Source organism: Ischnura elegans, chromosome 12, assembly GCF_921293095.1.
Source record: "Ischnura elegans chromosome 12, ioIscEleg1.1, whole genome shotgun sequence".
Classification (NCBI taxonomy): domain Eukaryota; kingdom Metazoa; phylum Arthropoda; class Insecta; order Odonata; family Coenagrionidae; genus Ischnura; species Ischnura elegans.
Genome location: NC_060257.1, coordinates 74,937,365 through 74,961,200, shown reverse-complemented (window position 1 = coordinate 74,961,200; position 23,836 = coordinate 74,937,365). Strand labels below are relative to the sequence as shown.

The following is a 23,836-nucleotide window of genomic DNA, read 5'->3' as shown; positions in this document are numbered from 1 at the left end:
CGATATCATGCCAGTATGAGCATATTAATATAAGCATTTATGTTTATTTTCCAACTGGGCTGACAATCCTTGTGAGTCAGTTCTTGACAGGAATTAGCTATAATGTAGTGAAAGTTGAATCAGGTGTCCCACTTCTTGTGTTATTTTTTCACCACGTTCTCAAATCTAATGAATCGAAAAGACAAGTTGACGCACTATTTCTAGATTTTAAGAAAGCTTTCGACACGGAACCTCGCAATAAAGTTTTATACAAATTACAGTCATGCGGATTAAACGAAAGAGTGGTAAACTGGATACGCGACTTTCTGAGTGATCGCAAACAAAAAGTAGTTCTTGATGGAATTAACGCCGATATAGTTAAATTGATATCAGGTGTTCAACAAGGAAGCGTTATCGGCCCCCTTTTCTTCACAACATACCAAAACGACCACTGCTCCCGAATTAGCAATAAAATAGGTTTATTTGCTGGCAACGCTGTCATCTATCGCGAAATTAGTGATCACTCTGGCTTTGAAATATTAACGTCAGATTTAAACCACGTTCATGAGTGAAGCCAAGAGTGGGGACTAGAAATTAATCTGAGCAAGTGAACGGCGGCTTGCGGGTGGTATGTAGATGTAGATCCCCTTCGAATAATTCCAGTACTGCCTCGAACCGCTTTCGCATAGGGACGCAGGTAGTCCTCTCGGTTTACTGGGCACGGAATGAAATATAGCAGCAGGATTGGAGAGAGCGCTGGTCGACGCAGCTGCTCACCATTTCAAATACGATGGAAACTCCCACAGCTAGAGAACATCATCTGCTCCTATCCTAGGATTGGTACACCGCAGCCTTCCATTTCTCCCTTTCCCAAGTTATTGCTTTTAGAGTACTGATCTTCTTCTTCCCCGAGTCCTTCTTTACTTGCCTTTAAAGTATTTCTCTCTTTGCATACCTTAGGAGATTTTCCTCCTATATATCCCTCTATTATGCTGAAGTGGATACTTCTTTAGGTAGCTACATTAAGAGCATAAAATACATACGCAGCATATCGCTCGATCCGTCACATCACCCTTGCCCTGTCGTCACGCTCGTACGGTACAGGATGGATAAACAATTGTGTCATGAAATTTGAGCCCTAGCTGGATAGCTGGACGCACCATTTTTAAACTACAGAAACTTTGAGCTTAGCGCTCCGATTGGCCGCGAGTTTGCCCTGTTGCCAGATGACTTGGATAAATCGCGATCTTCGGAAGGCAAAGCATTCGAAGCCATATATTGTCCAAAGCATCCGGCAACAAGGCAAACTTAGGGCCAATCGGAGAACTTGCCTACGATTTTCTGTAGTTTAAAATAATATTTAAGTTAAAAAATATCATTTTCATAAAAACAACGTTTCATTAAAAAGGAAAAATAACGGCCTACGGCATCTTAAATTATTGAAAATTTCAAATGTTTGATGAGAAAGTTAAATACGTTTTAGAGGAGCATTTCAGATATCAGAAACGAAAAATTTGGTGCGCATGCAAGGTTATAAATTTAATACTTGTTGGTCAATGTATATAAGACTTGTGTCTAAGAGAAAGCGAATATAATTGCGAAGAAAGCGTTGAATGGAACATAGAGACGGCAGAACACAGAGAGAAAATACAACGAACTAGAACAATTTGGAATTTAGAATTGAAAAATTAAATATACATTTATACCATTTTATGAATAAAAAAATCTGAATGTAATGCACTTTGGAAAGCTTTGTTACCACTTTGTTTTTCAAAGTTAACAATATAAGAAATACAATGAAATACCATTAGCAAATATGCAAACAAAACTACTACACTCCATTACTACAATGTGCAAACTAATAACAACATTTAGTGGTCAGAAAGTGGCATATTGTAATACTCCATCTTAATAATAGCAACAGAAGAACGCCTTGGGCAATACGGGATATGTAGAAATGTTTTACACCGCCTCACTCACTCGTTGATTCAATCCGAAGGTTGATTTTCTTAGGTGAGGGTGGAGCTCACCTCGGATCTGGCCATAGGTGTGTGAACTTCACACATTTAGGGTGGGGGGCAGGTTCCTTTCCCTGGGCCATCTGGAACTTCGAGGATTTATCCGGGCTCTGAATCCGGAACCCCTCGATCAGCAGCCAAATTCTTTACCCGATAGGCTACTACGCTACCCTATAAGATCGTCAAGAAATCTATTTTGTGGTTTATTACTTATACCACCTCTTTTTTTTAGAAAACGACCAGGGTGTCGACGAATAATCGTAGTAGGCGAATAGTAGGCGTAAATTCTTATCTATTTATCTTATTATTGTAACCTTAGCTAAGTGAGGGAAGAAGAAAATAATACATGGATAATCTGATTATTATCATTTTTATTTATTTTAATGCTATATTTATATTATTTCCGCATTACGCGCCTACCTAGAACGCTTAATTTAAAAATAAGAGGTATTAGTAATTGATATTCGTACAAGAAACCTCAAAATGGAATACCACATATTGAAATATGATATAGTTAATTTTGTTCTAGGCATACCAGAAAAATGATAAAACTACAGCATCAGCTACGGCGAATAATTCCAGTATTGATGCGAAACGTTTTTCGTACATTGGATTTGCTGCGCGTGGGGAGGAATATAGCTGCAGGATTGGAGACTGAACGTTGGGATGTGCTACACCTGCTCACCATTTCAAATGCGATGGATACTCCCAAGCAGAGGGTGGGGAAGAAGACTCACGAGCCAAAACAGGGAGACAGCAGGAATGAGTCACACACTACGTATGCATCTACCACCACTGAATACCCAGACAGAGACCTCTGGGGTGATTGGGAATGGGGGACTGGCTAAATGGGCGATAACTATGGCTACCATTTGCGAAATCACATCGATGGCTAAGTTCTAACAACACGTAGGTATCTCAAATTTTGGCTGGTTTGAGGCAAGTATCTTAAACAAGGTGTAATGACATTTAAAAAAATAAAATTCAAGCAAAAAACAACTGTTCATTCGCAAATGTATGCTTCCTTTTCAGTTTTATGAATTTTTGGTTTTTAATTTCAGTGTAAAATTAAAAATATAAATCGTTTCTTATCTCTCCTGAAAAGTTACTATTTTTGAGATACGTGTTGTTAGAAATTAGCCATCGATATTCAATTTAGCGATTGAGCTAGCAATTCTATCTCCCCGATTGTTGTATTATCTTATTTCAGGCTTATATTGTTCGAGCGATTGAAAATAGATGTATTTCACAGCGAGGATGGTAAGCATACCGAAAATGCTGATTTATGCCAGTATACTGACAGAAAACTGACATGATATTCACAAAACTTGGAAATCACAGTAATAATCGTGATTAAAATAAAATGTAGGGTCGTCGAGGGAGTGAATTTTCTATTGGCTAATGAGTGTAGTAATTTAAGTGATATCACGCTAATAACACGGAAATATCGCTACGAGTGTTTGGACATAGAAAAAGGTTTGTGAATGGTAGTGTAGCTTACTTACGTATTTTTTATGAATGCTTCTTAATTTACCCAGTATTTCTAACAGCATTTTTCCTATTTTCTAGCTTCATAGGCAGATTGCCTTCAAAAATAGGATATAGTGGCTTGTACATAAATTGTGTTGCGCATGAGGGTATCCTCTTCCATGCTGCATGCTGGTGATTGAAACCAAATGCGGCTGCCAAACACCCTATAGGCGGCTCGTAGGGTATTATGTAGATGTGGATTGTATCGATCACCACCGATTTTGATTGCGAGTAATAACCCGATCGAGTAAATACTTTTTCTTAATTGCGAGGTTAAAGCTGAGGGTACTTCACCTACATCTACGTGGTACTGTGCCAGCCACCACCAGGGTGTGTGGCATGGAGTAATTCCACGCCAGGCACGCAGCCATCATCCTTGCCTTAATCAGTAACGCCCTCGTTCGTCGGACACATGCCAAGAAAACAACGACACGCGGTCAGACCAGAAACTTGTTGAGTTCGAAGACATGCTACCATGAAAATAAAACCGCTAGTTAGAAATAGGAAAACGAAAAGTTAGTGCAGAAAGTGATTCATGCATGAGTAATTCAAAATACCAAAAAGTCATTCATATAGTTGGTATTTACAAATATAATTAGTTATTAACCACATATCAGTGGCTACACATGGCTCTGGTTATCAAAAGATATAACAATGCCGAACATTGTCAAATAACACTTTTATTAAATTTGTTGTCTCAAAATTTCTAAGATATACATTCGTAACCAAAACAAATAATGTAATAAAATGTAAATAATAACTTGTAATAAAAAAGCACACACAAAGAGTAATATTTAACTTAAAAAAGAGTTTAGGAAAGTGCGTTCCGGCACTGCTAATTTTGCCATGTCGTCACTGCTACACATGCATAGCATATTACATCTAGCCCGAATCAAGCTGTCCTAGAATTTAACTATCGAAAGTTATGTGGTCCTTCATTGTACGCGGGAAAAAAACATCATCTGAAATCTATCGGTTCTGCAGTCTACTTCCATCACCTTACGAATTTCCTATTTCAAACCGCCCGAAAGTCTGAATTTAGTCCTGCGCATGTTAACATAACTCACCTCCTGCCGGACACCGTTGAAGTGACTACCAAGGCAGGCACGGCGTGAAAAAGCGAACGTGTAAGGGTATCCTTCTCCATGTGTCTCTGTCTCACCGCACAGCAGCCCACGCCATTAAAACCTTAGAGGGGGGGGGGTCAATAAAACACGGGATCTGATCTTCTCCCTTTCCTTTATGGCGAAGCTGTGACCGTACCTTATACGTCAAGGGAATGGACCAAAAACGGGTGCCCTGTTTTTCACTGGCAGAGCACTTTAAGTACCCGATCGGACCGCGACCCCCGAGGTCAAACCCCAGGAGAAAGGGAACAAGAATACTGGATATTGGATACTGCTACGGGCGTACAGACAGCGTTACGCAGATGTTAAGCGAATTAGGATGGGAGCCGCTGGAGACTCAGAGGCTGCGCGCTAAGCTTAGATTGCTTGAACAATTAAGAATGGATATCTTTAAGACCGACACGGAGAACATAATATTAGAGCCACACTATCTTTCCAGGTCCGATAGAAGCGATAAATTAAGAGAGATGTTTTGCCAAACGGATAGATATGGTAATTCGTTTTTCCCCCGGACCAAATGCTAGTCCCAACTTCGTTAAGCAATTCATTTTTTATGCGTAGACGGCTGGTGTCCCAACACCCCCTGCCACACGCCTTTTAGGCGGCTTGCCGAGTATTATGTAGATGTAGATATAAATGATACGGAGAGTGATCCAAGAGAAATTAGGTATACTGGATAACTATTATAATAAAATGTAATTGTACTTTCCCACAAATATTTTTAGAAAAGTACAATAACATTTTATTTTAAAATGTTGAACTTCCACTGTACAATATCACGCCTGAATCGGTTGAATTCACTATTTAATTATTTTTGAAATGTGCAAAAGATTAGTATTAATCGTCCTGTACCGGTTTACATACACGTATCTCATTGTCAACCCATGAAAAACACACATCTTTCAAAACCGTAGGACAATAATTTTCTCGTTGAGGAATAATCTCACTTTAGCGCAGACATTTTTGATAATTGGAAGATAGCATATTTTCTAAAGGAGTGAACGTAAATACCTCACTTTCAAGAGGTGATTTATGTAAATGAAACTTGCATGCTAATGTATAAGACGGATAATTACCAAAGATAGGATCATTAACAAGTATTTTATTTATATTGTTTTATTTATTTCCATACCACCGAAAACAGCTCTATGCGGCCTTTTACATCGGGGTTATTAACATGTTAACAGTTTAACACTCACAAATAACCATGCCCTGAATGGGGGTATCTTACCCAGGTGGGACTTGAACCCGCGACCTCCTGTTTGGCAGGAAAGGACTTTTAACCCACCGCCACCGAAGCCGGCAAATGCTTTCTTAAATAATGCTTTATCGTAATAGCAAAAGTAATAGCTTTAAAGCGACTGTTTACATAATTTCCGAGCTGCTACAGAAGTCCCTCTCTATCCTATGATGTTTTCTACAAATCTCTGTAAAAAATTGTGTCTTTAAACAAACTTAGTTGACGCGTGATCCTTTCAGAATCCGTGCGTTCAACAGTTAACCAAAGAAAGTATATTTTCGGTGAGTTACGAACGAATATAGAAGTCATAAAATAAAAATACTTTGTTCTATTCCACACTTTATTTGAAATAGAACGACCCGGGTTTCTGCATGTCATGCTATAATAAGGGTGGTAGCATGATGATTGCATGATATGCAGAAACCCGGGTCGTACTATCTAAAATAAAGTGTGGAATAGAATAGAGTGGAAAGTGGAAGTGTGGAAAGTATTTTTATTTTATGATGAAGCAGTTCCACAAAGTAACGTCGGAGACCGTGTCTTATATTAGAATATAGAAAGACGATATGTTCTTTCATATATATGTAGTTCAATCTGATTCCATGTACAAACTTTCCTACAAGTATTAAAAAAAATCATATCATCAGCCTCCAAAGGATGGAAGAAAGTTTCGTAAAAGAAAACTTACGAAACATTAAGCAGTGCTAAGCCTAAAGGGTCTGTAGACCAATGCCTCAATCAAAATTAATGGAAAATTTTAAGATATTTTCCAAGACATGAATCTACTCATTTTCTCGGTAGTTTGCAGAAACAAACTTAAGATTTCAATTTGGTTGGTTCCCTCATACAAAACCAGCACTTCCGTGCCCATCACCTGCCATTTATACCGGGATTTTTTTTTGTTTGGGCAAAGCCCACGCAATTCCCTTTCACAAAAGGTCCCTCAATCTTTACCCTTTCACTTATTTCGATATTCTGCATTGATCGCCTTAGATTCCTTCATTTACATCCAAAATCGCTCTCATAAATTCTCTTTCCAATATTAACTTTTGAAAAGATGAGTCTAAAAGATATCAAAGAAGCTTTAGCGATTCTTTTTTGAGTGTATTCATCAAGTCTTTCTTCTCCCCATCTTACTGTAGGACTCCATTGTTATGCTTTCCAAGGTGAGTACCGAATTATATTTTTTTTCGAGTTTTATGAAAACTGTAATTACCATCGGCCATTAAAAAAGTACATCAATTTATTCCAACGTCCTTCAGGTCGGGTCATATTTTCTACATCTCTTTATGCAAATCATAATTTCTACGCTCTTATTGAGTTTCGGAAATTCCTATGTCCGTCCAGAACAATTTTTTAGATAATAAATAAGTTTAAATACGTACGCCCTTAGTCGTTAGACGGAAGAGAAACACGGCGTAGACAGTACTCAGATCCTTACGAAGGGCACCGATTGGACTACGGTTTAACGTCCATCGAAGCGTTGCACTTGAAGTAACCTCCATGAAAAACACTCAAGAAGTGATGGGACTGTCTCTGAAAAATCTATGCCACCAACGGGGTTTGAATCCGGAATCTTAAACAATTGATTACACTCCATAAGTGAGTAGAGAGGTGTGAATCAAAATCGCACTCCTCACATAGCTGTATTTGTAAGGGGAAATGTCATCCAATTCACGCACGAAGCGTCTTGCATGGTCCACTGTAGACCTCATTGTTGCGCTTGGTCACACATGAGTACGGGAAGGAGTATAGAACGCCGCGTAAACCAACCAACAAGATTCGACTCCTTCGAAAATATTACCGAATATTATTATCGATATATCCGTCGCGTTCCGTCACACCGGAATACCACTTTTTCCGGTTCGGTAAACTGGTAAGATCCAATTCGAACGAGATCTTCCTCTTCGCCGTCAAAACTCGCTGTCCTTCGATGCGACGGATTCGAAGTCACCTAGTTGTGAATCACATCGGGAGGGAGGACGAAAATCAGCATATTCTGAGGACCGCGAGTTTTTTCCCACACCTGCGACTCGGGGACTATGCGAAATTAAACCAAAGCAAATTCAGAAAATAAAAAAGGAGCAACGAGTTGATTATGCATAACATGTCTGAAAAAAATACAGTAAAACTCGCTAATAACGATCACGCGTGTGACGAAATGCCACCTATAATGTGGTGAGTTTCCGGTCCTTTGGATTTTCCTATGATAGCCATTGATGTTAAGGTACCCGCATGTTACGAGTACGGATGATACAAAATCCTCGTTTAAACGAACAATTCTTTGGTCCCTATGGGAAATTTTAACAGGTCCGTTGCTTGAATATCGACGATTTACAGACTATTAGCCAGCAATCCTGTGGTGTACATAGAAAAATTCTTTACTATGGATATATAGCGAAATCCTATGAATAACAAAATAGAACGAAGACCCCCTGACACTCGCTATAACTTTTCTTATTAACTGATTTTCTAGGCATAGTAAAATAAACCGGTAGAGCCAATATTTCAAGAAAAATAAGCTGCTACAAAGCAATTCCGCCTCATTACCCCAAAATTCGAGGCCTGGGAGTAATTTTGTTACCAAAATATTGTTTAACTCATAGGTATTATATACATTTAATTTTCAATATCTAACGCAAACACTATGTATGATCCAATAAAATGAATCGGTTAAAAATATGACTACCGCACCAATTGCTAGACAACTTATAGACTTTCATCTGAAAACTGTCTCTAAGTAACTACTATCAAAACAATAACAACGGAAGCGCTGACAGTCTTACGAAAAGCACTCAGCTGAACACAAGGTGGTTTCTCACTACTGGTGGTAAACACGTTACGAATGGGTCACCACTTTTTCAACCGAGAATAAACATCAGTTACTCAGCGCTCTCGCAACAGTTGAGTGAACTCACTAAGCGTCGGTAGCGTAAACAAAAACATTGATCGCGTTCGACTCACTGAAAGAAACGCACATATACTAACGATGTGTCGATTCAAAAATTTTACTATATCCCGATTCTCTCATTTCTATTTCGATGCTATCAATTCCTTTCAAATTTTGGAAATATCCTTCAGAAAGGAAACGATTTTAGAAAAATAAAAGGGTATAGAATTTACTTCTACGTCTACATAATGCTCTACGAGCCACCTCAATGTAGTGGAGTAGCGAGGGGGGGTCCGAACCCCCCCTCGAAATATAAAAACACAATTAATTTGTTTCATCGTAAAAGAAAACGAAATGTTGAAAAATTTACAAGGGATATCTTTGCAAAAATTACGTTTTTTCGATTATAAAAATTAGTTTAAAACCCTCTCTTTACCATCCTATTTCACAAAAATTTTCCTCAAAAGTTTTGGACCTCCCCCCATCCCGAAATTCCTGGCTCCGCCACTCCCTCAAGAGTGTTTGGCAGGAGACACCAAAATGCACCATGCAATACGCTAAGTCTTCCTAGACATCGAAATGAAAGCCATTACATACGCACATACATGCAGGCGGTTTGAGCTCTCACCGATCATGCAATGCTCCAATGCAACTGCTCCAACCAGGGGTGCAGCTAAGAATTAAGGCTAGAGGGGTTTCAGGCGAAACTAATACTTACATGTGTTGGGCTATTGCATACCCGCCAGGGTAAGTAGGAGTTGCGGGAGCCCTCCTCCAGAAATTTTTTAAGAATAATGGTTCAAAATGGCGAGTTTTACGGCTTTCTGAGGGATATTTCATTAATCCTAACACTATTCTATAAGTGATACTGATACAAATTAAGTAAAATGGATTAAATTTAAAAATTTCTCTGAGCTCTGGGTGGGGGGGTTTATCCCCCTCGGTGCGCCACTGGCTCCAACCATGCAAAAACAAAAAAACTATTAAGTGGATAAACATCCATGCAGAGGCTTAAAACTAGTTAGATTCCGAAAAGGAAAACAAGGTCCAACAAACCCAAACCAGAAGAAGGAAAAAAAAGAAAAAAATTATATGCTTCTGTTTGACATAGCAAGTTCAGCGATTGATTACACTGATAGCACATCTATTACCATCGTTGATAGTCTTATCGTTGATAGTCTCCCCTCCCCCCGACCCTTAAATATAAGCAAGATTTTTAATACGGTCCCATTATCACTGCATTCGTTTCGTATAATGAGGTATCCTTGAGCCCTTGCAGAACAAAATCCTGGATACGGCCTTGCTTGTGCCCCCCCTTAGAATTTCCCTGGCTTGGATTGCCAGAGAAATTTATAATAGATATCTTTCAGAGTGACACGGAGAACATCATATAAAAACCCAACAATATTTTCAAGTCCGACAGAAGCGATAAATTAAGAGGGATATTATCCCAAACAGATAGATATGGGAATTATTTTTTCTCCGAGCAACGCTGCTATTCGTAATAATTCCGTGGCGGCGGGGATAAGTCCTCGCCTAACATACCGAAGGTCGTGGGTTTGAGTCTCGCCGGGATAAGTTGCCCCGTCCAGGACATGGTTGTGTTAGATTGTCTGTTGTTGATTGCTAAACCTCCCTATGTAAAAGTCTCATTGTGCTGCTTTCGGGTGTAATTGAGATGGATAAAGAAATAAAATTCTAGGCGGAACTTTGAAGCATTTACTTTTTATTTGCCAACGGCTGGTGTTCTAAAACCCCGGTGTATGTTGACGTCAATTTAAGTTTTTAGAAAAAGCAGCGAAAAGAATTGCGATAACAACAAAAGTATTAACAAAAGGCAAGTAGCGGCCTCGTTGGCAGCTGTGTAAAGTCGTCGACTTTTCACCGAAGGTCACGGGTTCAAGTCCAGCCTGGGTGGGTTGCCCATGTTCAGACTATTGGTGTTTGTGACTGTCCATCATTATTAATTTGAGAATCCCCTGGTGTAAAGGCCCTAAGTGTGCTATTTTCGGCGAGGTGAAGATAAGTAAAAAAAAAACTATCGTTCTTGATGATAGTAATAATAATAATTACTTGCAATAACTATCTTAAGTCGGCGTTGACGTTAATTTGCTGTGTAGTTAAAACGATGATTAAATTTGCTTTTAATTAATTAACAGACGCTCTTTTTTGAATTTACCACTCCATAATGATGTCAATTTAAGCAGCTGTGAACAAGGTTTACGATTGAGGCCTTTGAAATACATAATCTGCCCGCAGTATCTCTTTTCGTAATGATAATAACCCGTTTCTTATCATCTCTCCATCCCGAAATACAGCCGGAGGCAGTATATGAATATGATCAATACCTCATGCATGTTTAAAGTTTCGTCAGAAAAGGAGATGTATTTGGGATTTTCGAGATTAATGGAATAGAATACAGATAGAGCCCTCAGGCACAACCAAAAATCTCCTTGACGAAGGAAAGACGAAGGTGTAAGAGGCTCTCAAGACTGATAAAAACTAAATATCTTCTCCCAGAGTTAAGCAAATAGCAAGCAACGCATAGGAATTATAAATTATCCCGTGTCCATTTATTTACATTACCTACGAAAAAAATTGAACAAATTACTTTTCACATCAAAAAGATTAAGCGAATCCAAGTATGGCGTAACAGGAAGGTAAAATTAAATACTCCAGACTTTCCGGTAACAAGAAATTGGGTTGAAGGAGCCATTAGCTTTTACTTGATAACGCTTAGGTGCAGGGGCGGATCCAGGATTTCTTTCTGGAGGGGCACAAGCAAGGCCGTATCCAGGATTTCGTTCTAGGGGGGCACAAAGATACCTCGTAATACAAAACGAGCGCAATGATAATGGGACCGCAGGATTTTTAAGGGTCTGGGGTGGCACGTGCCCCTGTGCACCCCCTCCCCCTAGATCCGCCTATGCCTAGGTGTTTGGCTAAAAATATTAGAATGGGAAAAGCGATCAAGATACGAGAATGAAATTACGATGTAGTTCGTTTTCCATGCAATATCCCTTCTATTTCTCCGGTCTGCCGGATGTAGTCGATATTTCTTAAGGGGAAGACAAGCTTTCCTTTTACCCCAAGTGTTAGCATTCTACCCTTAGAGAACTACATATTAGCCTGCGAGCAACTTCTGGGGCGTTTGGCACGGGGGGCCCTATCACCAGCATGCAAAACAATACCCACATTCACAATACACGAGCAAAAAATATTGCGAATAATAATTAAAAATACATGCAAATTATTGCACTAGCTGTTGCCAATAGATAGCAATCCCTATTGTAAATCCATGCACGGATAAAACAATAGAAAAATATAAACGTGCAATGAGTCGTCTAGAATAAAATGACATTTTAAATCTCTCTATTTTAAGTATTTTTCCTTAATTTTCTTCTCGTGGTCACGTCTGCCATGGCATTCAGGTAAAAAAAGGATATTTTACTCGTATTCTAAAAAAAAACTCTTCTCCGAATTTACAAAGTTATTTTAGACTATACTTTGCTCTACGCTCCAGTAAATATTCCCATCCTAACTCACCTAACATATTGGAAACGCTGCATTTTTTATCGTAACAATTCATCACGAATCTTGACGCTCTGTGCTGTACTCCATTGATTCAGCTATCAGTTCTACTTCATAAGGGTCCCACACGTTTGCAACATACTCCAAGTGAGGCCTTAATACAATCAAGTAGCTTATATCTTTCACATTTCTATGGCATATACTGAGAACACTTTTCACTTATCCCAGTGGAAACATTACATCTTAGACAAAGGTGTGTGAGGCAGTGATAGGAATGGTATTAGCTCATTCATAGGAGTACAATGGTATTAGTTCATTCAGGTTTCCCACCGCATCAGCTCTTCTATGCCAGAAACTAATAGAGGCACGAACCTCTAGGCTGAGTAAATCCTGATTATAATACACGGCACCCACGTAAAAATGTCAACAGACTCCAAGGACTTGACCAGATGAAGGGTTCGTAAGAGACTTTCCCAAAGACCGTATTCTGTTGACGTTCCTAAGTGGGTTCCCAGTATTATAATCTACTATAGTACTAGCAACCTGCTAATACTGAAGCTACTCAAGACGCGAACTAGGGAAAACAATTTTCTTTCACTTCTTATAAAAGACCTTCCATGATTTTTAGTATACCGGGACTAGCCACGGTGATAACTTTTTACGGGAGTCACCCGCAATGCACAATTGTGCGAAACATCCACAGAGAAAAAATCATTCGCCTTGACCGGGATTCGAACCCGGATCCCTCGATTTCCGGCCGAGTGCTTTAGCCAGTTAAGCTACCGAGGCGTCATTCATCGAGCGGAAATCGAGGGATCCGGGTTCGAATCCCGGTCAAGGCGAATGATTTTTTCTCTGTGGATGTTTCGCACCTTCCATGATATTCTATGTACTATTTGATTCCCCTAAAATACAAAGTAGATATTTCGAATTTATATAAATCCACAATTAATCCATCACTAGGTACGAATGTGACATTATCTGTTGCACAAATTACTATGCCGAATTGTAAAACTTTTAATGTGACTAGAGAGATCGCAAAATTTCTTTGAAGGAGCAATTAATTCGTAAAAAAGTAATTACATTGGATAACAGGAAAAATCAAGTGAGCTTACGGATAAAATGTACTCTCAAAAACCAATATTTATCATATTGGTCAAAGTCACGGGCCAGCAGCAAGTCAAACTATGTTTTCCTTCTTTGAAATGTTTTTAAAAATGGCAATCCTTAAGTTAATGCACTAAATTTATATTTAACGAGAAAGTTTTAAAAATTTCAACCATATATATCAATGCTCAATGTAACAACAAAAGTGATGGTGCCAATATTATGAAAAATAGCTTGAAGGGCATGCTTTCGGTATGGACAGTAAGGCCTTTCAGTGTCGCGAGATGGATGAGTGCCAAGTTCTACTTATCCGCGTCTCCCCTTTATTATTGACCAAGAATGCAATGCATGAAGTTATTAAAAGGCCTCCAAGAGACAAGCAATTTATTCCCGTCAATCAGCTTATTAGGTCGAACACTTCCTTTAGGTGGTGAGGCCTGCTTTTGTAAAGGGTGAAACTAACATAGACTCTCCGAATTTTCGCATCGCAGACCATTTAAAAAGCGATTCATCTTCTCGTTGGCATGAGCGGTTTATTTTTGCAGCACATAATGAGGAAGGAGACTTCAAGTCATGGATCTGCCGGAAGCGGAAATGTAACGAAGCCGGAACTACTTTGATAAAGTGCGGTGCGCACCAAGCTCAAATAAATATTTTGAAACCGCTGAATTGTATTAAAGGGTCTCTCATTAAGGCCCGAAATAATGGCGATTTTTTAAAAGAATTCGGCAGATGTAATGGAAAGATAAGTTACGGCAAAAAAACATTTCCACGTTCAGCCATTATCTCAGAAGCTTAAAAAATAAGAGAAGGTAAAATGGACCCCCATTTTTCATGAGTGGGTGGCGTCATTAAAGATCTGGTTCATTAATTAAAGACAGTTGAATCTGTGAAATATCTAGGAGCTAGACTCAATTATGATATATCGTAAAATAAACATATTCGGGAAATAACAGGTCAATCTAATCTTAAAATGGGTTTTGTTAAAAGAATATTAGGAAAGTGTGACGACAAAGTGAGAGAAATTAGTTACTTCTCCCTCGTTAGACCCCATTTAGAATACGCTGCCAGTATTTGGGACCCTCATAAAAAAGGCTTTATAACAGAGAACGCGTGCAAAGAAGAGCTGACAGGTACATGAAAAGTCGTTACGATAGCCTTGTTAGTCTAACTGACCTCTTAGATAAACTCGGATGGGAATCTCTGTCAGACTGTAGATTGAAAAAGACCAAACGTTTTAGATAAATTTAAGAGCAGTGTCTTTACTAACGAAGTTAGCCATATCTTAGGAGTGCCAACGTAATACGGAAGATCAGATCATATAAATAAAATAAGAGAGATAGACTGTAGGACAGACAGATTCAGAGCGTATTTTTTCCACGATCAATAAGAGATTATAACGGCAGCGTTAGAACTCATAAATAGATTAGATGACTTGTAGTGGAGTCTACTAGCTTATATATGATACTTAACTGAATGCATGTTTCCGAATTATTATTTCCAATTGCATTTGATAGAATAATTTGTTAATACGGGTGAAGTTTTTTGGACCGTGCGATGTGCATGTGGGAGTCCAATAGAGTGGTTTCCTATTTTTTTTATTTGCCTAAATCGAAAGATTATTAATCCCGAGTGCATATTTCACGATTTTAGATTTTTAAAAGATTATATCTATTTTTCGCGATTAAATGAAAAGTGAAAATTTTCAAGCGCGTGAAAACGCGACGGGTAAGTATGAATGCCGGGAAAAACTCCGTGTGACGTCGTTCTGGTTCCCGCTGCCGTAACTGAGGTGACCTTGGGGCGAGGCTCTGAGCGATGATACGACGCAGGATGCTAGCAGGTAGCAGAGTACCATGCTGGCTGGTAGCGCTTGGCTTAAATAAGGATTATTAATACCTTACCAAACGAAGGAAACTTACAGACCTTAGCCAGTTTTTACAGGTGATTATTAAGACATGTGTCCCTGAGCTCTGTGCCTCATGCATACATTGGTAATCTCAGACGATGTAAAACTCCTATCTACTCGTAGAGAATCTAGGTCCCTGTGACGTCACGTGGAGTGGCATCATGTGGGCGCCAATCTGGCCTTTTTCAAAGGGGGTTAAAATTGACCATTAACATTCGTCTAATCTGTGATTTCTAAAACCAAATAATTTGTATATTATGAATACACTAATGGTGGGTAACGAATCGCAATCAATGTCTTTCGTTTTCTTTGATGAAGGAAACTACCCTATCGCATGCCGCATGCTGCCGCATCACCCCCTGCCAAAAACCCTAGAGGTGGCTCGCAGAGTGTTATGTGGATGTAGATGTACTCGTTCAGGGCGGATCTTTCATTGAAGGAAAGAATAGCTCACAAGAGCGTAATTAACAAAGAACCACGCGAGGTCCACGCACAAGACCAAGGAGGAGCAGAAAAGCGGTGAACCGCTCTACCTGAGAACAGAACGTCAGGGCGTAGGCATTTGATTAGTGAGATTACATTATTTTTCATTTGACCATTTTTATTACATGTTACGAAGTAAATGTTCCTGGAAGTAAGGAGGAACTTACTTCCAGGAACATTTCCACAACATAGGCTCAAAATATCAAACTTCCACAATATAGGCTCAAAATATGAAATAAATTCAAAACGTCGTTTCTTGTAAATCTCGAAATTACAATAAAACACATTTCGGCGATGAGAAAGTCCAAATTCAGTGTTTCAATGATCTTTCTACTCGTTCGAATGGAAAGTATTCATAAATTAGCAATTTAGAAATAAGTCAGTATAAAATACAACATTCAGTTGTACGAAAGTATAAATTTATTTCTTTTTGTTCCTTTTATTACTCTCTTATTATCATAATTACACCTAAATCGTAATTTTAATGAAAATTTCAAAACATACTGTTCTTTTATACCCTGCCACTGTCCAAAAAAGTAGCATTCCTGTAGGTTTTTTTTTTTAATATTTGCATTTCAAAATCCGCATTTTCACACTGGTTCTTGCTGTATAATTCTATGAAAAATATTTTATTTTTTGTTAGAAAAAATGTCATTTTGACAAAAACCTTTGCAGCTCATACCAGTTAATTTAATTGGAATTCATCGTTACCGGTACTTTACCTCCCAGAGTTTTGACATTGGACATTATTTCGCCCAGTTACAACACACTTGGTGTCTACACGGTGAAGAAATCAGCTATATGAATGAATTTGAGGTATGTAGTAGTCGGGCAAATAAAAATAGTCCCGGCGAAATAAGTTTGTATTATTAGAAAATATAGAACAGGAATGCTATTTTTTGGACGCCATTTATAAGATATAATATTACCAGCGTATTTTGAAATTTTTATGAAAATTTCATTCGCGTTTATCAAACCAAGATTCTAAAAGGAAGAATTCTTTCACCAAACTGCAGACACCCCGCAAAAAATTGACTAAATATTACTATTTTTATTTTTTATTCATTATATTTTCTTCTATTCTCAAACCACCGAATACAGCTCATATTGAGCCATTTTGCATCGAGGTATTCAACAAATTTAACAATTAAACGTACACTACAAACCATACCCTGGACAAAGGAAACCTGCCCAGGCGGAACTCGAACCCGCGACCTCTTGTTAGGCAGGCGAGGACGTTACCCCGCCGCCACCAAGGCCGGAAAACTCAAATACAGATATGGTAGATAATGAAGGATAACTTTACTGATGGACTATTTTCAAACATCTGACGACCACCAGCTTCGGCCTGTTACGATATTAAACAGACAACTGTCGACGATGCGTCCATTTGGCTCACGGTGCGGGCGCCGAAGGTTATTTGGGAGTGGGGGAGTGGGCAAGGAAAGTGTTGATGGTGGTGGAGTGGGGAAGTATATTTGCGATGTCGTCGTAGCGAGAGCGAGGGAGTGGGGGAGGTTGAGGGAAGGACCGACTGGTTAAAAGAAGAATATACAGGCGTCCTTGGAACCGATTCATAAACGACCGGAGAATGGTGGGGGAACATTTCACCAGCTAAACGGAGGGGATACAAACACAACCTACCTACTTTCACCGCTTTAGCAGCATCCAGCGCTAGGTTTTTCGAACTGATGATGTAACACTCCCGCTAGGATCGTATCAAAAAGGTATTTAGCATGCCAAAAACGTGTAAAATAGTTAAATACACCAAAGGATGAAGTTCGCCATGAAAAAATATTTGACTGTCAAATATTTTTTCATGGCGAACTTCATCCTTTGGTGTATTTAACTTTGCACCCGTGCGCGTGACTGCGTACAAAGTCACTTGTTCCTTCAGTGCTGTGTAAAATAGTACCTAATTTTAGAGCTAATTTGTATTTCAATTCGTAAAAGTAGGTAGATATGTAGGAAAATATAGCTAAATACTTCTGTACACAGTGGTAACCCTCAAACACTTCCAATTTATCTAGTGTGTGTTTCGGCCCAATGGGGGGGGCTATAACCCCCTTAGACCGCCACCATAGATCCGTCACTGCAAAGATGCCTGATTCGATCCCATAGAAGGCTGCTCTCTGTTGACACTTCAGTCGTATTTATATTCGGTTTTCAAAAATGTCCGCGGCGCGGTGATGAGTGCTATGCGATCAACTTTTTTTCCAATATTTGCATCTTCGCAAATGCGAGGAATAGCATTGAAAAGATATGAATTTGATAAATCACATCATCATGAATGTAAATTTCTGTTAACGCCCCTAATATATAATTACTATTTATACGTGAAAATCGCATATGCGATATTGATGCGATACACGCGAATAAATGCGATATAGGCGCGATGACTGTAGTTTTATGATATTTATACCGCAAATATGCCTTTTCGGCGGCAAAATTCGTAAATCTAGTGCTTAACTTGCCCCTTGCTGCGCCACTGGACAGACTTAACCGGTTGAAGGAAGAAAGTTTTGAAACGTGTTCAATGTTGATGTTCAACTAGCGTAAATGGTATTCAGGCTACTAATATCAATTTTAATTATTTACTTTGTCTTATTCCTTAATTTATTATTTATATACTCCATAATTATTTGAAAGATCCCGTATTTTTTCAATGATTGTGTTTCATCACTCTTTGTCGTCAACTACTAGCCCTACATTAAGAAAATAAAGAAAAAAATAAATGCGACAAAATCCTATAAGCTGTAATTGTAGGTGCTTTAAAATTAAAATACTATTTTCACCTATCTCTCATTATTATATTATTTCCCAGTGAAACACGGATCAATTTGTCCGTCAGCGACGCGAGTGGTGACTTTTGTAAACCCATTTAAATGCGCGGTCAGTGGCAACATATTTAGAGGCAAGACTTTAGGATCTTTTTTCCAATATTCGTGTGTACAACACTTTTGCAACAAGTATTGCCAACTTGGCTGTTCCACAGCCTGGTTGACTCTGTTGCGCTACCGGTCGTTGACTCGTCGCCTATTGTTGTGGCGCTGTTGCCTATCATAGTGTTACACCTGTTGCTTGTTGCTAGAGTTTTGCAAAGGAGAACAGCTGCAGTGGGTAGACAGGTATTAATTGTGGCTTGCCACTGTTTGTCTCCCGTTTTGCGGGCAGGCTGTTTTTGGTCCGTTTTTGCACGTTTTTTCCCGCAAATTTACGTCATGTCGAGCTACAGTGCTGGGACCAAGTCTAAAATGTGCGTGCGGAGATTTTGCGTCGAATGCAGCAAACCGCATCCTTGTAGCAATTGGTGCGACTGAGATAGACGTTAAAGTGTGACTACACAAAAAGCAGACAAACAGACATTCTACAAACGAAAGAGGGATAAAATGTGGAACCATCTATCTAATATCTCTTCAAGAAAGAGTGGCATCGCTGACAGGATTCAACTATCGAATGCCGAGTTCGTGAAACACATAGGGGTCGCCGTTACTCGGGATCTTCCGTGGGGTTAACACACACGCGAAGTATTAGGGAAAGCAAAATGTAAACTGGGATTTGTAAAAATAATGCTCGGTAGAAGCCATAGAAAGGCTAGAGAGATAAGCTACCTGACTCTAGTAGGTCTCACTTGGAGTATGATGCATGCTTGTGGGACCCTTATGAAGTAGGACTGATATGCTGTACTCAATATTTGAGATGAGTTTTTACGATGTTAAGGGCAGCGTTTCCAATAATATATATTAGGCGAGTGAGTATGGGAATTTTTACAGGAGCGTAAAGTACACGTTACATTTACTTCCTAAATTCTGAGATTATTTCTCAGACGTTCTTGAAATTCAAGTAAATTTTCTTGGACCTTTCTTTAGTTTATAGTATTGAAAACCTAAGATTGGGATAATGCACCCTTCCAGTGAGTTGGACTGCTATTTGGAATCAATTACTACAGCGCAGGGCGGCCAAATTCGTGATAAGTTGGTACGAAAAAAAGTGCAGCGTTTCCAACAAATATACTAGGCGAGTAGGGTGGGAATCTTCACTGGAGCATAGAGTAAGGTATAGGCCAGATTTAGTTAGCAAAGTTGGGGAAATTATTTTCACACATTACTCTTCTATGACCCACGAAATGGTCAATAAACAAAAGCTTTCATTATTTTTGCATGAACTTTAAATGATTGGTGGTTGACACAACTTTTTAAGTAGCCACTACCAAATGCTAGGTTTTGCTAGAAATCGTCCAAGTTATCCAACTGTTCCAATGGATTGCAGTGGTAATAAAATCCTCACTGATAAGCCTAGTAATTAAGTAAAACAAAATTGGCGATATAAGATAGGGTATGATTCATCAATTTCGCTAGCTTTAAATGGTCAACTAATAAATGATCAATGCAGTAATCAATGCAGTAATCAGCTTGTGCTGGTAAAAACTGTCCACTTCCCTCATAGGATTAATTCAGCACCCAAGACCCTCCGATATTCTTCATTTGCATTGAGAAGAAATTATGATGGCATGGCTAACAGCCATTAGGTGTGAACTGCGGTGAAATTCCTGACACAAGTACTCCAATAAACAAGAGAAATGTGACTCTTTTCCACTGATTTCGCGCGTGAAAAATAACTGCCGCCACCCAAGAAAGGTGTAGCCACGCGATTAACCCATCAAGAGTGTCATTAAAAGAGGAAATCGCTCCATTGAAGCACTGCAGATGACCACAGGGATCCATTTGCGTCCTTTTCCGAAAAGAACGGATGTGATAAATGATTGCACACACCTGACACGCTAAGAGTACGCAACCGTTACATAAACATGAATATCGCCCAAACAGACATGGACTGAACTTAAAAAATGAATGCCAGGACTATCTTGCACGGCAGGCTAATCCCAAATAATTTCAAATTCAATTAGATTAAATTATAGGAAGAACAGGATTTCTTTCTTTTAGGAGAAGGATGTCTTCTTTAGGAACAGGATGACTTTCTCACAATGTACAGAATTGTTTCATTTATTTACGTGAACAGTAATCTTTATTTATCACTGTTTTATAGAGTATTTCATGGTTTTCATCTTTTTAATTCCAAGACTATTAGTTTTACCTGGTTATAAATGCTAAGCTAAAAAGTCATAATGTCACATATTCTATATAAATTACACTTCATCTACACTGATTTAGTTATTTGATACCGTTTTGCTGTTTTTCATGCTGCATCCACTGCCAGTCATTACAATATATCTCACGTCTATTGTAATTCTAGTTTATTACTGGTTAATATCAACTGGCATTATTATTCCTTAATCTTTTACTTCAATTCTTGGGCGTGTTATGAAACACACACAATATAAAACGGTTGAAAATTTAAAAACTTCTAGTCTGAGCACCACGAAAAGTTTAAAATGATAACGTAAGTTTTTAAGCAGCAGAATCTCGCGAAAAAGGAGACAAAATGTGACCAATCAAGACAGGATAATGCGACCTCTTCATATTTTCACCCCAAAGGAGGGTCATAAATACTTGAGCACAAGAATATAGCCACTTCTCCGGTTTATCTGAGAATACTCATCAATAGACTCGGGCTATCAACGAAGTGATATACCTGAAAAGAACCGAAGTGTCGTGAGGTTTTCACAATCTTCTAGGGCGAACAGGGAACTAAAATCAACCTGAATGTAGTCAGTCACTACGTCATCGAAACGTCGATTTAGTCGAGCGATAATACCCAGTTCAAAACCCGAGAAGACAACTTCGTTATCGACACTTGTCTTCCCTCCCAAAAACCTGGGGTTAAGCCTAAAGTAATCCACTCATTGCTTTTCGAGCCACCGAAAGATTACTGAGCAAGTACTCCAATGAGTAACGATGGAATAATCAGACGGATACCATGGCAACCAGGTTCCAGGTACATGTATTCATCGAGGTACATTTACTCAATTGTTTTCACTGTGTATTTTCCGAGGCATTAGTTACAATTGTATGCGCCTGGGTATTAATAATAATTTCCTCATTAGATACTTATCAACCTAATTAAGACTATACAACGCTTTCTAACAATTGAATTGATAAAAATACACATACAACTATTTCCTGGATAGCAGATAATCCACACAAGCGGGATTCGAACCCGCGATCCCTGAAGTAACAGACGAGGAGTTTACCTTGAAACCACGGAGGTAATCGCTGTAAAGATGCAAGAAACTGAACAAATCATGCGGGTACACCATGTATTCACGCGAGTAATCACTAAGTATCAAAGTACACTTGAGCAACAATTAGTGATTACTACTGCTATATAAATGCAAGAAACTGAAGTAATCATGCGAGTACTCCGTGTATTCACGCGTGTAATCAGTAAGTATCCTAGTACACATGAGCAACAATTAGTAACTACTGTCGGTACCTTAAACAGGTACACTTGAAGCTCCACTTCCTAATTCCTTCACTATCGATCCACAGGTGCCTAAAAAATACGCCTGATAAAACATTGTTTTTACTACTGCCACCTACACACCAGACGGAATGACTCCTCCACAACCGCGTCTACTACGTGAACTCCACGCCCCCCTTTGCTTCGTGGGTGAAAGTCACGACGAATGACACGGGTCGTGTAAGTACTCACCGGATAGTCGAGGGAAGAAATCCCGGCGAAGCCCCTCGGGGTCAGCGGGCCCAGGCCGGCCCACACTCGCTCGACAAATGCAGCTATCCAACAAGGGGGGGGGGAGAGAAAAACACTAGTTTCCTTCGAGGAAAACAATCCCAAACACCACCACTGAAGCAAGAGGGTTCCCAGGAAAATCACCGGGCCGCTGTTAGGGCCCCTTATATTCACGTAAAATATCCTGGCTCCTCTAAAACAATCATCTTTTTCACATCACTCACTTCAATTTTATTCCCTTATTTCAAGGATAGAATCAGATATATTAAACCACGTATTGCAGTTCGCTGATTCCCTTCGAACCAAATATACCTCACGTCACCCCAAAGAGGGGTGTGAACTATGGGTTTTTTCGTAGCACAAACACTATCACGGCACACTTTAAAATAATGACGAAGCACTCATGTCACCGAATCACTGTTGGTGATGCATAGGGAGAGCTGATAAACAAATAATCAAATGACTAACGTCTCTATCGTGATGTATGAAATTGTAGGCCAATCACCGTTCGCGCTTTAGCGTATAATGATAAGGGATATATTCAAGGGGCTAACAGGTGATACGTGAAAGGTATTCACGATACATGCACGGGGGTAGTGATACGTTCTTATTTTTTTATATCTACGGGCACGTTAACACAAGACGGATGGAAACACCTGACGCGCGCAAACGCGATGCACCCGTATCCACGGGCACGGTCGAACTGTGTGGGGCTTTTGAGGGTATGGTTTGGGATAGCTCTCAGCTCTGCGGCGAAGACGGCGGGAGGGGTAGGAGCGGAGAAGGGTGGGGGAGGTCGGGAGACGGTAGGGGAGGGGGTATCTCGCGGTTTCCATGCGACGGTGGAAGGGGTAGGATGTAGGAGGGGAGGTAGGGGGAGATTGTTGATGTAGGGGGAAGGGATAGGGAGAAGAGCCAAAGAGGGGAGAGAGAATGTGGAGGGGGGAATAAGGAGGGAGAGATTTGGAGGGGAGGGCGGTGTAGCGGTCGGCATGCCCCGGAAACCGAGCGCCAGCTAGGAAAGCGCGCCAAGAGTATGATAATCGTACCCCAGACGAATTAAGTACCTGCCAAATGAGAAGACAAAAAGAAGATAATCATAGGAATATGAATACTCGTTGTAAGGAAGCGTTCATTAATTTCGTGAGATGATTTAGGAGATTTTTGGACCCCTCAACCCCCTTTCGTGAGATATCGTAAAATTTGGCTCGACCCCCTCCCTTTAATCTCATGTGAGATTGTTCAAAATGCGTATTTTCGGGATGAATAAGTTAATCTCTGCTTCATTGCGTTGGATAAATGAAAACAAAACAACTTGTTCAATTATTTTATTTGAGATTAGTTAAGACTAATTTAACATTGCTAAGATAA

At 39.5% G+C, this 23,836-nt stretch overlaps 1 long non-coding RNA gene across 1 annotated transcript in view; it reads right to left on the bottom strand.

Annotated features, from left to right (window-relative positions):
- Nucleotides 1-23,163, bottom strand: part of LOC124169426 — a 313,573-nt gene extending 290,410 nt beyond the window's left edge. Inside the window, exon 1 of the long non-coding RNA XR_006867128.1 lies at nt 22,427-23,163. This is a non-coding gene — a long non-coding RNA (uncharacterized LOC124169426). The remainder of the gene's footprint in view (nt 1-22,426) is intronic.
- Between the last annotated feature and the right edge of the window lie 673 nt (nt 23,164-23,836).